Here is a 13,418-nt window from a genome sequence, read left to right on the forward strand (position 1 = left end):
TACCTGGAAAGCCACTGATACTATACATTGCAGCGCAGGAAAGGTCTGTTGGAGCACTATTAGCCCAAGAAAATAGTGAGGGTAAAGAAAACTCTCTTTACTACTTGAGAAGGATGATGACACCTAACGGGCTGAATTATTCGCCAATTGAAAAGTTGTGTTTGGAGCTAGTCTTTTCAATTCAAAAGTTAAAGCGCTACTTTCAAACTCATGTTGTCCGTCTTGTTTCTAAAGCAAACCCTATCAAGCTCGTGATGTCAAAACCTGTTCTTAGTGATCGACTAGAGAGATGGTACCTCTAATTTCAACAATTCGAGATTTTGTACATCCTTCAAAAGGCTGTAAAAGGACAAGCATTGGCAGACTTCTTGGCAGATCATCCAATACCTAATGAATGGGAGCTAACTGATGAACTACCTGATGAGGACACAATGGTCGTTGAAGTTCAACCTCCATGGAAGATGTACTTTGATGGTGATGTGCATCGTGGGGGAGCCGGGGCTGGCGTAGTATTTGTCACTCCCCAAGGTGAAGTCTTGCCTACTCCTTCACCTTGACATAACTCTGTTCCAACAATGTTGCTGAATATCAAGAATTAATTATTGGGCTTGAAATGGCCGTTGATATGAAGCAATTGCAATTGCAAGTCTTTGGTGACTCCCAGTTAGTGGTCAATCAGCTTTTGGGTAGTTACGAGGTCAAGAAGCCTGAACTATGCCCATATCATGATTACGCTAAAAAGTTAATGGGGTGGCTAGGTGATGTGACTATTCAGCATGTGCCAAGGAAAGAAAATAAGAAAGCTGATGCTTTAGCTGCTCTAGCCTCATCATTAGCCCTGTCTGACCAAGCGCAAGTTACCTTCTGCCAAAATGGTTAGTACCGCCGCCAAATGAGGCTGAAGGTGAAGAAAACGAACTCAAGTATCTTATTGTTGTTTCTGAAGTTGAGAAAGAAGAATGGCGACAAACCATTATTGACTACTTATGCTATGGGATACTTCCAGAAAATCCGAGGAGCAGGACTGAAATCCGTCGTCGTGCACCTCGTTTCCTTTAATACAAGGATACTCTATACAGAAGGTCGTTCGAGGGAGTACTCTTGTGATGCCTAAGAGAAGAAGAAGCTTTCCAAGCTTTGCAAGAGGCACATTCTAGGGTATGTGGGTCATACCAGTCTGGACCAAAGCTCCACTTCCATATAAAAAGGATGGGATATTATTGGCCAACGATGGTAAAAGATTGCTTAGACTACGCTCGAAGATGCAAGGCTTGTCAATTCCATGAGAATTTTATTCATCAACCTCCTAAAGTGTTGCACCCGACTGTTGCATCCTGGCCATTTGACGCTTGGGGATTGGATGTTGTTGGACCACTGCCAAAGTCTTCTGGTGGGCACCTATACATCTTGGCTGCAATTGACTACTTCTCAAAATGGGCTGAAGCTATTGCTCTTAAGGAAGTAAAGAAGGAAAATGTTGCAAGTTTCATCCGAGTAAACATTATTTATCGCTTTGGCATTCCTCGTTACATAATAACGGATAATGGAAAGCCATTCGATAATAGGTAGATGAACAAGATTTGTGATCTCTTTGGCTTCAAGCAACGTAACTCTTCGATGTACAATGTTGCCGCCAATGGTCTAGCTGAGGCATTCAACATGACTCTATGCAACTTGTTAAAGAAAGTCATCTCCAAATCCAAATGAGATTGGAATGACCGTATGGAAGAAGCTCTATGGGCATATAGGATGACTCACCGCACGCCAACATAGGCGACTCCTTATTTATGGAGTCGAAGTCGTCTTGCCACGTAAGCGTCAAATACCTTCGTTACGACTGGCTATTCAAGAAGGGATCACTGATGAAGAAAATGCTCGAATTTGGTTAGAAGAGTTGGAAGCTCTTGATGAAAAGAGATTGGAAGCTCAATAGAGTCTTGAATGTTATCAAGCTCGATTATCTCGCTCCTTCAATAAAAGAGTTCGCCCGAGATCCTTTCAAGTAGGAGATCAAGTCCTTGTCGTATGAAGACCCGTAATTACTTCTCATAAACCTGTAGGGAAGTTCACTTTAAAATGGGATGGGCCATATGTCATACAAGAAGCTTACTCAAGTGGGGCTTACAAGCTGGTTGATGCAGATGGTATGGGGATCGGCCCTATCAATGGCAAGTTTTTGAAAAAGTATTATCCTTGAAATTGCAATGCTCCTTGATGCACGAGCCTAACTGTATGTTGCTACACTCCTGGCCCGCAAGAGTATAAACTGTGTACGGCCCAAAAAAAAAGTCCGCTAGGTTGAAAATCTCGAAAGAGGCGGCCTAGGAAAAAGTTAGGATGTAAAAAAAAGTCCGCTAGGTTGAAAATCTTGAAAGAGGCGGCCTAGGCAAAAGTTAGGATGTAAAAAAAAAGTCCGCTAGGTTGAAAATCTCGAAAGAGGCGGCCTAGGAAAAAGTTAGGATGTAAAAAAAAATTACCCAGTCTGAACTACGGTATGACTTGATCCTCTTCACCGAGGTACGTAGGCAGTTTAGAGTTTCATTCTAAGTTCAGTCGCATAAGTTCAAAGGATACATATTGCCCCAATTGTTGTTCGATCGAAGTATGAAGGAATGTAATATCAAGCTGAAATGCCATCCTCCTACTGAACTTTGACCTCATTTGATTTAAAGAGGGCAACCCTCCATGGTAAATTGATATCTTCGATCGGCAGATTTTAGGAGGATGTCAAGTATTTACATTGAAGTCCATGGATTCTCTATGTCTTCAGGTTCTCCAAACCTTCAAGTTTGTTGGTCTCCAAGTCCACCCTCTGCCTTATAAAAAAAAGGGGAAAATAAGAGAGGCATCAAAAGGAAACACAAGTATAAGGAAAGGATTGCTTGGCACAACGTTTCAAATTCAGTGAGACTTGAACTCAAGATATTTGTGTGAATATGGCTCTTAAATTTCGATTGATGACAAGTAAGATATCTTCCGATCTCGAGGCTTTCATACCAAGATATGAATTTTTGTGACACTGCGCAAATCTGGAATTGATGGCGTGGTGCAATGTAAAGTTGATTTCAAAATATTATCTGGGACGATTCCGAAGTTGTTTGATTGAGAATTTTGGATATATTCTAAATCTTGAAGTCTAGTTTTCTTGAAATCAAACGGTTTTGCAATTTCGATATTTCTACACCAAGATATGAATTTTTTGGTGAGACTGCGCAAATCTGGAATTGATAGCGTGGTGCAATATAAAGTTGATTTCGAAATATTATCTGGGGCGATTCAGAAGTTGTTTGATTGAGAATTTTGGATATGTTCTAAATCTTGAAGTCTAGTTTTCTTGAAATCAAACGGTTTGCAATTTCGATATTTTTACACCGAGATATGAATTTTTTGGTGATACTGCGCAAATCTGAAATTTTTAACATGGCGAAATCTAAAGTTGGTTTCAAAATATTATCCGGCGCGATTCTAAAGGTTTTTGATTCTGAGTATTGGATATATTTTAGATATTAAAGTCATCAAACGGTTCATTATTTGGACTCTCCCATGGCAAGATATGAATCATTTGTTACAAGCACGTCTGAAATTTAAAATTATGCGACTAAGATAAAAGTCGAACAATGTAAAGCAAAAGAGAAGCTGAAATATTTAAGCCCTCGAAGTCTCCAAGTTGAAGTCTTCAAGTGTATTCAAGTTAAATCCCCAAGTTGAAACCTTCAACCCCGTTGGTCTTCAAGTTGAAGTCTTCAAATCCAATGATCTTCAAGATGAAATATTTAGGCCCTCCAAGTCTCAAAGTTGAAGTCTTCAACCTCGTCGGTCTTCAAATTGAAGTCTTCAAATCCGCTGATTTTCAAGTTGAAATATTTAGGCCCTCCAAGTCTCAAAGTTGAAGTCTTCAAGTCCGTCGGTCTTCAAGTTGAAGTCTTCAAATTCGTTGATCTTCAAGTTGAAATATTTAGGCCCTCCAAGTCTCAAAGTTGAAGTCTTCAAGTCCGTCGGTCTTCAAGTTGAAGTCTTTAAATTCGCCGATCTTCAAGTTGAAATATTTAGGCCCTCCAAGTCTCAAAGTTGAAGTCTTCAAGTTCGTCGGTCTTAAAGTTGAAATATTTAGGCCCCCAAGTTGAAGTCTTCAAGTCTTTCGGTCTTCAAGTTTCAGTCTTCAAATTCGTCGATCTTAAAGTTGAATTGTTTAAGCCTTCCGAATCTTCGAGCTGAAGTCTGCAAAGTCCGCCAAATCTTCAAAGTTTTCCAAGTGTTCAAGTTGATGTCGTCTTCGAGTTGAAGCTTTATAACTTTCTAATCTTAAGGTGGACATATAAGTCACTTTGCACCTTAAGTTGGCCTCTTCGCGGATTTGTCCTTAAAAGGAACTATAACTTTCCAATCTTAAGGTGGACATATGAGTCCCTTTGCACCTTAAGTTGGCATCTTCGCGGGTTTGTCCTTAAAAGGAACTATAACTTTCCAATCTTAAGGTGGACATATGAGTCCCTTTGCACCTTAAGTTAGCCTTGCCGATAGTCGAGCCACATTGAGAGTAATCTCTCTGGTAATCGGGTCACATTGAGAGTAATCTCTCCGGTAGTCGGATCATTTTGAGAGTAATCTCTCCGGTAATCGGGTCACATTGAGAGTAATCTCTCCGGTAGTTGGGCCATATTGAGAGTAATCTCTCCGGTAGTCGGGCCATATTGAGAGTAATCTCTCCGGTAGTCGGGTCATGAGAGTAATCTCTCCGATATTCGGGCAAGGATGAATATTCATCCCCTCACACCCCAAGATTGTCTTCTTCATGCGTGGATCATCTTGTTAAACAAAAGCACATAACTAAAAAAAAGACAACAAAACAAGAAAAGCATAAGAAAAAAAGAAGAAATTACCTTCACATTAATGCTTCCAAGTCTATAAAACTAGACTCAAGTGGCTTGCAAATACTGTGAATTGATGCTAAACAAATACGTACTGGGGTTTATATAGATATCAAAAGGCAGCTGCGAGAGGACAAATACCGATGTGGGATATTGCAATTATTTTTCATGTTGGATTCGGCTACTGCATTGTTACTTCTTAATAGGATTGGTCTTCGCAGGAATCCAAAAGCAATTGAAAATGCTATTTGGAATTGAGATCAATCGCGGCTAGGACTTGTATTCAACTCGTAGGACTTGATTGGGCGTGCCAGAATTTGTAGACAATAAATTTGCGTCGAGAAAATAAAATCAAGACCGAAAATATTACAACAATCGTAGTATTTATTTGAAATATTTGAGTGTTACAATCTCTATGAATCCTCTGATTCTTCCTTCTAATTGTAAATAAATTCAAGGGTCTTTGAGCTTGATCTTGAATATGTATTTATTGCCTCGAACGATGATCTTGTTCTTGAGCTTGAGCTTGAGCTTGATTGCTTGAACTTGACCTTGATTTGTTCTTCGTTCTTGAACTTGTACTTGATTTCGTGAACTTGAACTTGAAGCTTGAAACTTGTGGAGGAATTTGCAGCGTTTGATCTACGAGCTCTTTCTTGCTTCTTGTTATAACTTCTTGTGTCTTTTCTGAGTTATGAAGACCCCTATTTATAGTTGTGGAAAGGAGGAGTCATGATAAGAATAAACTCTTTCCGACCAATCAAATTGAAGTGTGACATGACCGCATTTGATTGGCCAGAACATGTCACTTGCACACGTGGCGCGATTTCACTGGCCTTTTAGTGTGACTGGGCATGCCTTGTCATATTGACACATGGCACGATCCTATTGGCTCTTTCGTTTGACTTGGCGTGCCACGTCATTTGACACATGGCACCAAACTGGGCCTCTAGAAAGATGACATCTTGGGCTTGATGAAGTGGGCTCATCACTCTAGCCCAATGGATTAAGACTTATTTATTTAATCCATTTATATTGGGCTTATATAATTAATTCAATTATATTAGCTCATATCTTTATTTATATCAATATATTTTGAATTTAAAATATAGTCCAAATTATTTTATGAATTTAATTTCAATAAAATTTATATGCCTACACAGTGATAGCTGGCTTAAAAGCACAATATCAAGAGGCAGTAAAACGAAGCGATATCAAAGCTATAGTTTTGACTGGTGAGTGTTTTTTTTTTTTTTAAAAGATCAATCACATATAAGATTTTATCATGCTTAATTTATATATCGAAATTAGTTTTTCTTCCGTATTTGTATTCTGTATGTATTTAAGATGGAATGAAATCCTCCGTTCTTATTTAGTTGTCAGGATAAAACTTTGCACAATCTTAAAAAAAAATTAATTATGAGTGTAATTTGACTACTTTATCCCTCATTAATTCTTTAATCTTTATCTATCTCTTAATTTGAGTAAGGGCAAAGTTGGAAAACAAAATTCTCTTGATTTGTTAAATTGATAATTATATAAAAACAATTACGTATGCACAACAACTGACGGATAACGGAGGGATCCACTGCATATATATATATATATATATATATATATATATATATATATATATATATATGGGGAAAATAGGTTTTGAATTCCCAATATTACTTATGTGGCCGTAGTCAAAATTCTCCTCCATTGGGTTGGTGTTGCAATAAAGTGCATTTAGTATATAGCACTTAGGTAGTTAATTAGAGAAGATAAGCCACTAAATTCTAGAAATATTAGGGATGACAAATTACCACAAAATTGCACAGGTTGTCCCATTAAGGGATTGGCCTTTAAATATTATCTTTATTTTTACTTTGTTACAGAATTTGGTTTCTTCTTCACCAAGAATATAGTTCTTCAATATTAGAAGTTTTGAATTCCTATTTGGGGGTAAAATTGGAAGTCAATAATCGATTATTATTAAAATTATTTAATATTTATAATTTGTGCATTTTTTTTTCAAACGCCAATTTAGCAATTTACTTTTAAAATCTCAAATCTCCAAATTGGTCCTCAAAAAGTGTTGAATAAGACAAAGTGAATCTTTTTGATTTGATGTTATTTGATTAAATTGGTGATTGGGGATCATTTATGCTGGTATTTAGAGGTTTTGTTTCAAATTTGAGATTATTTGGAGTAGATTTGAGGTGGTTTGATTGAAATTAAAATTGCGATTTTGAAGAATACTTTGTTGAACAAAACAAAAAATATTATGCCGATCGAGTAGATTTTGATGAACAATTTAACAGATAAGTCAATTTTAGATAACACAAAGTCAAGCCAATCTGGTAGGGTTCGGTGAACAGTTAAACAAGCACAACATACAAACTGGGTAGAGATTGTGAACAATCTAACAAATAGGTCGAATGTAATTAATACAAAGTCATGTCAATATGATTGAGTTTGATGTACAATTGAACAATCACAAAATCATGCCATTCGAATAGAGTTTGTGAACAACTAACAATATATGTATCTATATATATATTAAAGCAAGAAAGTTTGAATTATGGTTAAACCAAGTGGCAAGCTACTATAAAGTCACTTGGCAATCTTAAAGAGTTTGTAGGAGATTGTCAAATCTATATCTATATATAAATTAAAGCAAGAAAGTTTGCATTATGGTTAAACCAAGTGGTAAGCTACTATAAAGCCACTTGGCAATCTTAAAGAGTTTGTGGGAGATTGTCAAATAAAGAAATATCTCACTTAAGAACTATATATGAAATTCCATTTATTGAAATTAAATTAAAATAAATAAAGTTCAATCATTGTACTAATATTTTCTAACTGTATTTTTTTATTTGGAAAGTAAAGAATTTTGATATCTATAGCATTTGGATTCCTTTTCTAGTATCGAGTGAAAAGAATATATCCTACCGTAATCTAATGTGCAGTTTTAATTTATTTTAAGAATTCAATACTTTTTAATGAGTTGAAGAATATATTTTAAGGTTTTAACCTAAAGCTTAGAATGTAGATATATTTAATAATTTATTTATTTCATAATGGATAATCCAAAGTAACTGTTTTAGACTAAGTTTTCTGAATTTTAAACAAATATACAATAAAAATAATTTTTTTAAAGGTTAAAAGCTTCAACAAAATAATAATTACTAGAAGTTTAGTAATACAAATACCGTAACATTTTTGTGAAGTACTATATAGTTTGATCATATGCACTGTTATTTTTGTCCATTATTGAATAAAATACTAAATGAAAAAATTAAATAAAATATCATACTTATTAGAGAAAATAATTTAGAAAGAGGGGGACAAAGATAGTACGAGAGAATTTATACTTTGAATTTTTATAAATGATAAAATAAAGCAAATAAATAATTATTACTCAAAAATATTTTTGATAAATTCAAATATTATGTAGTAAAAGATTAAAAATAAATAAAAAGATTATTTTAAGAGAAATAAAAAATCATATTCATTATGGTATATTATAATAGAAGTAACATATAGGGATATAAAGTAGGTGACAAGCTAATAAAAAGTTAAGTAATAATGTAATCATATTATGTAACAGGTAACACAGTAACAATAGACAAAGAACAAAAAATAGAGAATTTATATCTTATCTTAATTTATTTACGGTAAAATTAATTATCTAACATATTATAATTTATTTTATATCTCAATTGTTTGGAAGCAATACATACATTTTTTTTCTACTAATGTTAGCGGTTGCTATGCTAAAATATATAAGAAGGGAGGATAGATTCTTCTCTAATGGTTCAGGTATGGACAATCACTTTTTAGCGCGTTGTTGATATTTATGTTCTCTCAAATTGTATGAGCCAATTGATCGAGCAACCGATGGGGTCGAATATACATATATATATACATACATATGTGTGTGTGTGTCAATTAGAATGAAATAGATTTGGATAGAGTAAACACATAGATAAATATAATTGCACTATTTTGGGATTGCTATTTACACAAAATAAAGTGAATCACAAAATCATAAGGTAAGATTCATTTAATTAAGAATTACATGTAAGAATTCATCTTCTTTTAGTACATGTGCATCCTAAAAGAGAAATATTTAAAGTAGGTTAATATTTATTAATTATAATATATTAATCTTAACTATATCCCAAAGGTATTATTTAAATTGTTAAAAACAATGTGACTTTAATTGTGTGGTTAGCAAAATTATTGAGCAAATTACGATCCAACTGTTTTATAAGTTGGTAACTCCTGCAAGTTAGAATATATTGGTTGTTAATAAATTATCATGTATGTATATATTAATTTGTTACTGTGTAATTTTAGTTTGGTAGAAGCTGATGTTGATGTGAGAATTTATTATGTTGAGATAATAATATAATATATTTTTATAATTTAAATTAAGATATTACTAAATGTATTTTTATTTGTTATTACTCTATATAGTATGACTTCACTCAGTTTCAATATAGATGAGATATTGACTTGACACGGAATTTATGAACAAAAAAGAAAACTTTTGAAACTTATGATCTTAATAGTTTTGTGGGGCAATGATATTTGCATGGGTGTAAGAACTTCTCATTATATGTAAAATGGGTAAAATAAAAAATTTAAAGTTAAATTATTTCCAAATACAGAAATGTATCATTCTTTTGGAACATGCTAATAAGAAAAATATTTTATGTAAATTAAAAGGGAAAGGATATTTATTTTTGAATCATATTATATTTTTATTTGTTTGAATCACCCGCTATATATGGGGTTATAATATTTAAGTTTATGTCAATAGTTATTCGTATAATTTGTTCTTTTAAACTTATAGAATTTAGTAGCATCACAATATTATCCTTTTACTAGTAGCAAATATAACATAAAATCTACAAATTATCCGGTGAGAAATCTCTGACAAACAATAAATGTGCGTGAGGCCAGGGTCATTTTAAATACTTTTAAAATAGAAACAATATTTAAAAACCAGCCCGTTATATGGTTATTCCTGTCAATCGCTCATAAAAATATGACCCGCACAATTTAATCCAAATTTGGCAGAGGGCTTCTCATAATTTCATATCGGGTTAATTTGTACATAGGGATGGCAACGGGGAAGGCGGGTGCAGGGTGGGGTGGGTTTTGTTTGACGCGGGGCGGGTTTTTTCTTATGCGGATGTGGGGCGGGGCAGGGCGGGTTAAAATAATTTTAAAATTTTTTAAAGCGGGGCGAGTTGCGGGGCAACTTTAAATTTTATCTTTTTTAAGCAAACTAATTATTTAAACTACAGTTTCACATTCTTCTTCACTAGCACCAATGACGTAAGGGAATAATAAGTGGAATGTGGGTCCCAAAGTATCAAAATCTCTATCTCACAGTCATTTGTGCCTAATTTTCAGAATCATGAAGAAGAAAATTTAATTATTTGTAGATTTTTTCTTTGCTATAATAATATATTATGCATATAGAATTATTATACATACATAAAAATTATAGAATAACCACACATATAGTTCAATTTTATTGTCGGCACTTTCTCAATTTCTCGTGCTCTTCCTGACATGGACAACTAGTTTATTTTGGAAGACCGGCATAACACTCTCTCATTTTTATGTTTATGTGATTCTATTAAACACTTCATTTTATAAAATAAAATGTCAAACTAATTTGTTTTAGAAAAAAAATTAAAGAAAAAAATTAAGTGGGGCGGGGCAGGTTCAAGCGAGGTGGGTTGAAAATTGAAAAAATAATTATGCGGTGCGGGTTGAAATTTTTGTGGGTTTTGCCAAACCCACCCGCCCCCGCCCGTCCCGCCCCATTGCCATTCCATTTGTACAAAGCTCATGTCGCCCATTGTTGGGCTGATTTGAGTTAATATATAATCGAAGTTATCCAAAAGAACAAGAAATTTCATCGATCATCCTCCTTAAGGGCTAGTGTTCAACTTTTGCCATGTTAAAAAAGTTAAGTAAATGTAAATATCCGTCAGAACTTGTGCTCCTCCTCCTTTTTTTCCTCCTTCTTCATCTTCTTCATACGTGTTGCATAGAATATTGAAAACCCTTTGCTTATTTATGATTGGTTTAGTTGAAGAACTTGAAAAAAAAATTATTGTTGGATTTTGTTGAGCTTGATCATTAAAAGAAAACAACGTGTGTCTACGGATTTTTTTATTTTGCGTTGAATCTAACTATTAAAAATTATAAGGGTTCATATTAGAATGTCGAATATCAAATATGGAGTCAACAACGATTGGTAAAAATTCTAATAAATTCTCGATGATCCGCACCGGAATTTGCAAACAAACATGTTTCATAGTTACGCTACGATTTGTACCAAGCTTCTGGTGATTTGCCAAGACTTATGAAAGTTCATCCATCAGAAAGTACTCCTGCTGATCCGCCAGAATTTATAAGCAATTTATTTCTCATATAATTTGTACTATGCTCCTGGTGATTCACTAGGACTTGGCAATCCCATCAATAAAAAACTCCTGATGATACACCAGGATATTATATATACTAAACTTCAGATAATATGCCGTGAGTTATGGCAAGGTAAATCTTCTGGTGATGAACTTCTAATTAGAAAGCTATTTTGCATAATTTATTTAAATAAGGTCAAAACTTATAGAGTGGCATGAAATAGCCTATTATAAATCTTCCATAAGAAAACATGTCAAAATTCCTTTTGATATACATGTTAGATGAAGTCAAAATTTTAAAAAAAAATGTATTAGTTTTGTTTGGTATGTAATCAAATAAATTATAAGATAATAACCAAAAAAAAAAAAATTAAACTTAGTTCAAAGAAACAAGTTCGGGCATGACCCATCGTTTGGTAGCTCGTGTTCTGCCTCGTGTAAAAGATCAAGAGCGGATAATGAAAAAATTCTTGAAACTTTTGACAAATATGGGAATTGGATAAAATGTTGTGCAGCTAGCATAAGGTGGTGAAAATTTTCTGTAACTTATCATCCTTCAGTAGTAGTTAATTCACCAACTTATTTTCTTTTCACAAGAATCATAATTTGCTAATTCAAAAGATTCTTACAAGTTCAATAATTATTAGGTAAATCATTATGATGGTGTTTTTGATTCTTCCTTGGTAATAACAAAGGAAGAGGTGAAATAAAGAGATAATGCTTGTAGTAAAAGAAGGAAAAAGAGATCATTCATGTTGTGAGGGTCAGTGAGGTCAGTTACAAATTATGAAGAGTATATTCACTTAAAAATAGGTATCTGCCTCGTGAAGAGGAGCAATTTTCCAAGTTCGAAGGTAAAGCTTTTGGACATCTTCTGTTGTTTTTTAACGCATTGGACCAAATTAGATCTTTAATTTGGGCAAAGCACACAATTTGAGTGACATACGATATTTCAGCGGTATTAGTAGATATTATGGTTTACAACTCTCTTGGAAAATTAAATTTCTCTTCCAACATTATAGGGGATGGCAAATTTTGTGGTGGTCTTGATATCAACGTCGTTCAGAATGTTCAAAAGAACGGTATTGTTGTAACTCAGATTTTCTTGTACTAATTTATGATAATGCTCTAAATGTGAAATGACCAGCTTGTTGCTTGATATGTCAGGGGATATCTCACTTCTACCGGATGCATCAGTTGATCTTGTGATTGACACAATAGAAAGTATTAACACATCATAATCACTAGTATCCTCTAAGATATTTGCCTATTTTTTCCATACTGACGTAGATAATTCAGTTGGAATATATACCACAACGGAAGCAATAATAGAATCTTATTCACGTGTAATTTAAACAACAAGCACGTATGGAGATTTTAGGATTACCTCTTGAAGCGTAAACACAACAAATCTAGGTCGTTCTCCAGTTCCTCAGTTGAAAACACACTAGCAGATTTCCACAGTCTTCTACTGTGTTACCCAAACAATAACCGAAAATAGAGAATTTTGGGTGGGCAAAATTCTAGTAGAAACCGCAGTCAGAATCATGTAAAAAAACGTCCAGCCCTTATATCCATATATATAGCTGTATTTTTTAGGTCAAAACCGTTATGAAAACCTGTTAGGTTTCCTTCTCCCACTAAGGGACGATTTCCACGTTTTCTTTCCACTAAGTAACAGTTTCCACTATTTTCTATTATTTAGGCACAGTAGGGACCACAGAATTTAATTAACAAGGCTTCATATTATGATATTAATTTCGAAATTCTGAAACTAATTTCCATCATAATAAATTACGAATTATTCCACTAAAAATTCGTAATTGCACTCCTTAGTTCAATTTCGAAATTCTTCCATAAAACCTTATTTAACTCCCCATGTTAAGATTCAGATACTAATCAGTCAAATTAAATTATTGATTATTTAATTTATTGATTACTTCCTTTAGACTTACACTTAACTTATTTCATGTGTCGGATACAAAATCCACCGGTCGGGTTTACACATGAAAACTTATAAGCTTTCATAAAGGAGTATCATCAATCTCAAAATCGAGACATGGATTCCATCAACTAATTATTACTTCGCCAATGTATATCATTGTTATCCAAT

At 33.9% G+C, this 13,418-nt stretch overlaps 1 pseudogene; it reads left to right on the forward strand.

The window, feature by feature from the left end:
• The window catches only part of LOC107805198 (peroxisomal fatty acid beta-oxidation multifunctional protein AIM1-like), a 42,334-nt pseudogene that overhangs the window by 11,012 nt on the left and 17,904 nt on the right, over positions 1 to 13,418 (forward strand).

Source organism: Nicotiana tabacum, chromosome 1 (genome assembly GCF_000715075.1).
Source record: "Nicotiana tabacum cultivar K326 chromosome 1, ASM71507v2, whole genome shotgun sequence".
NCBI classification, from domain to species: domain Eukaryota; kingdom Viridiplantae; phylum Streptophyta; class Magnoliopsida; order Solanales; family Solanaceae; genus Nicotiana; species Nicotiana tabacum.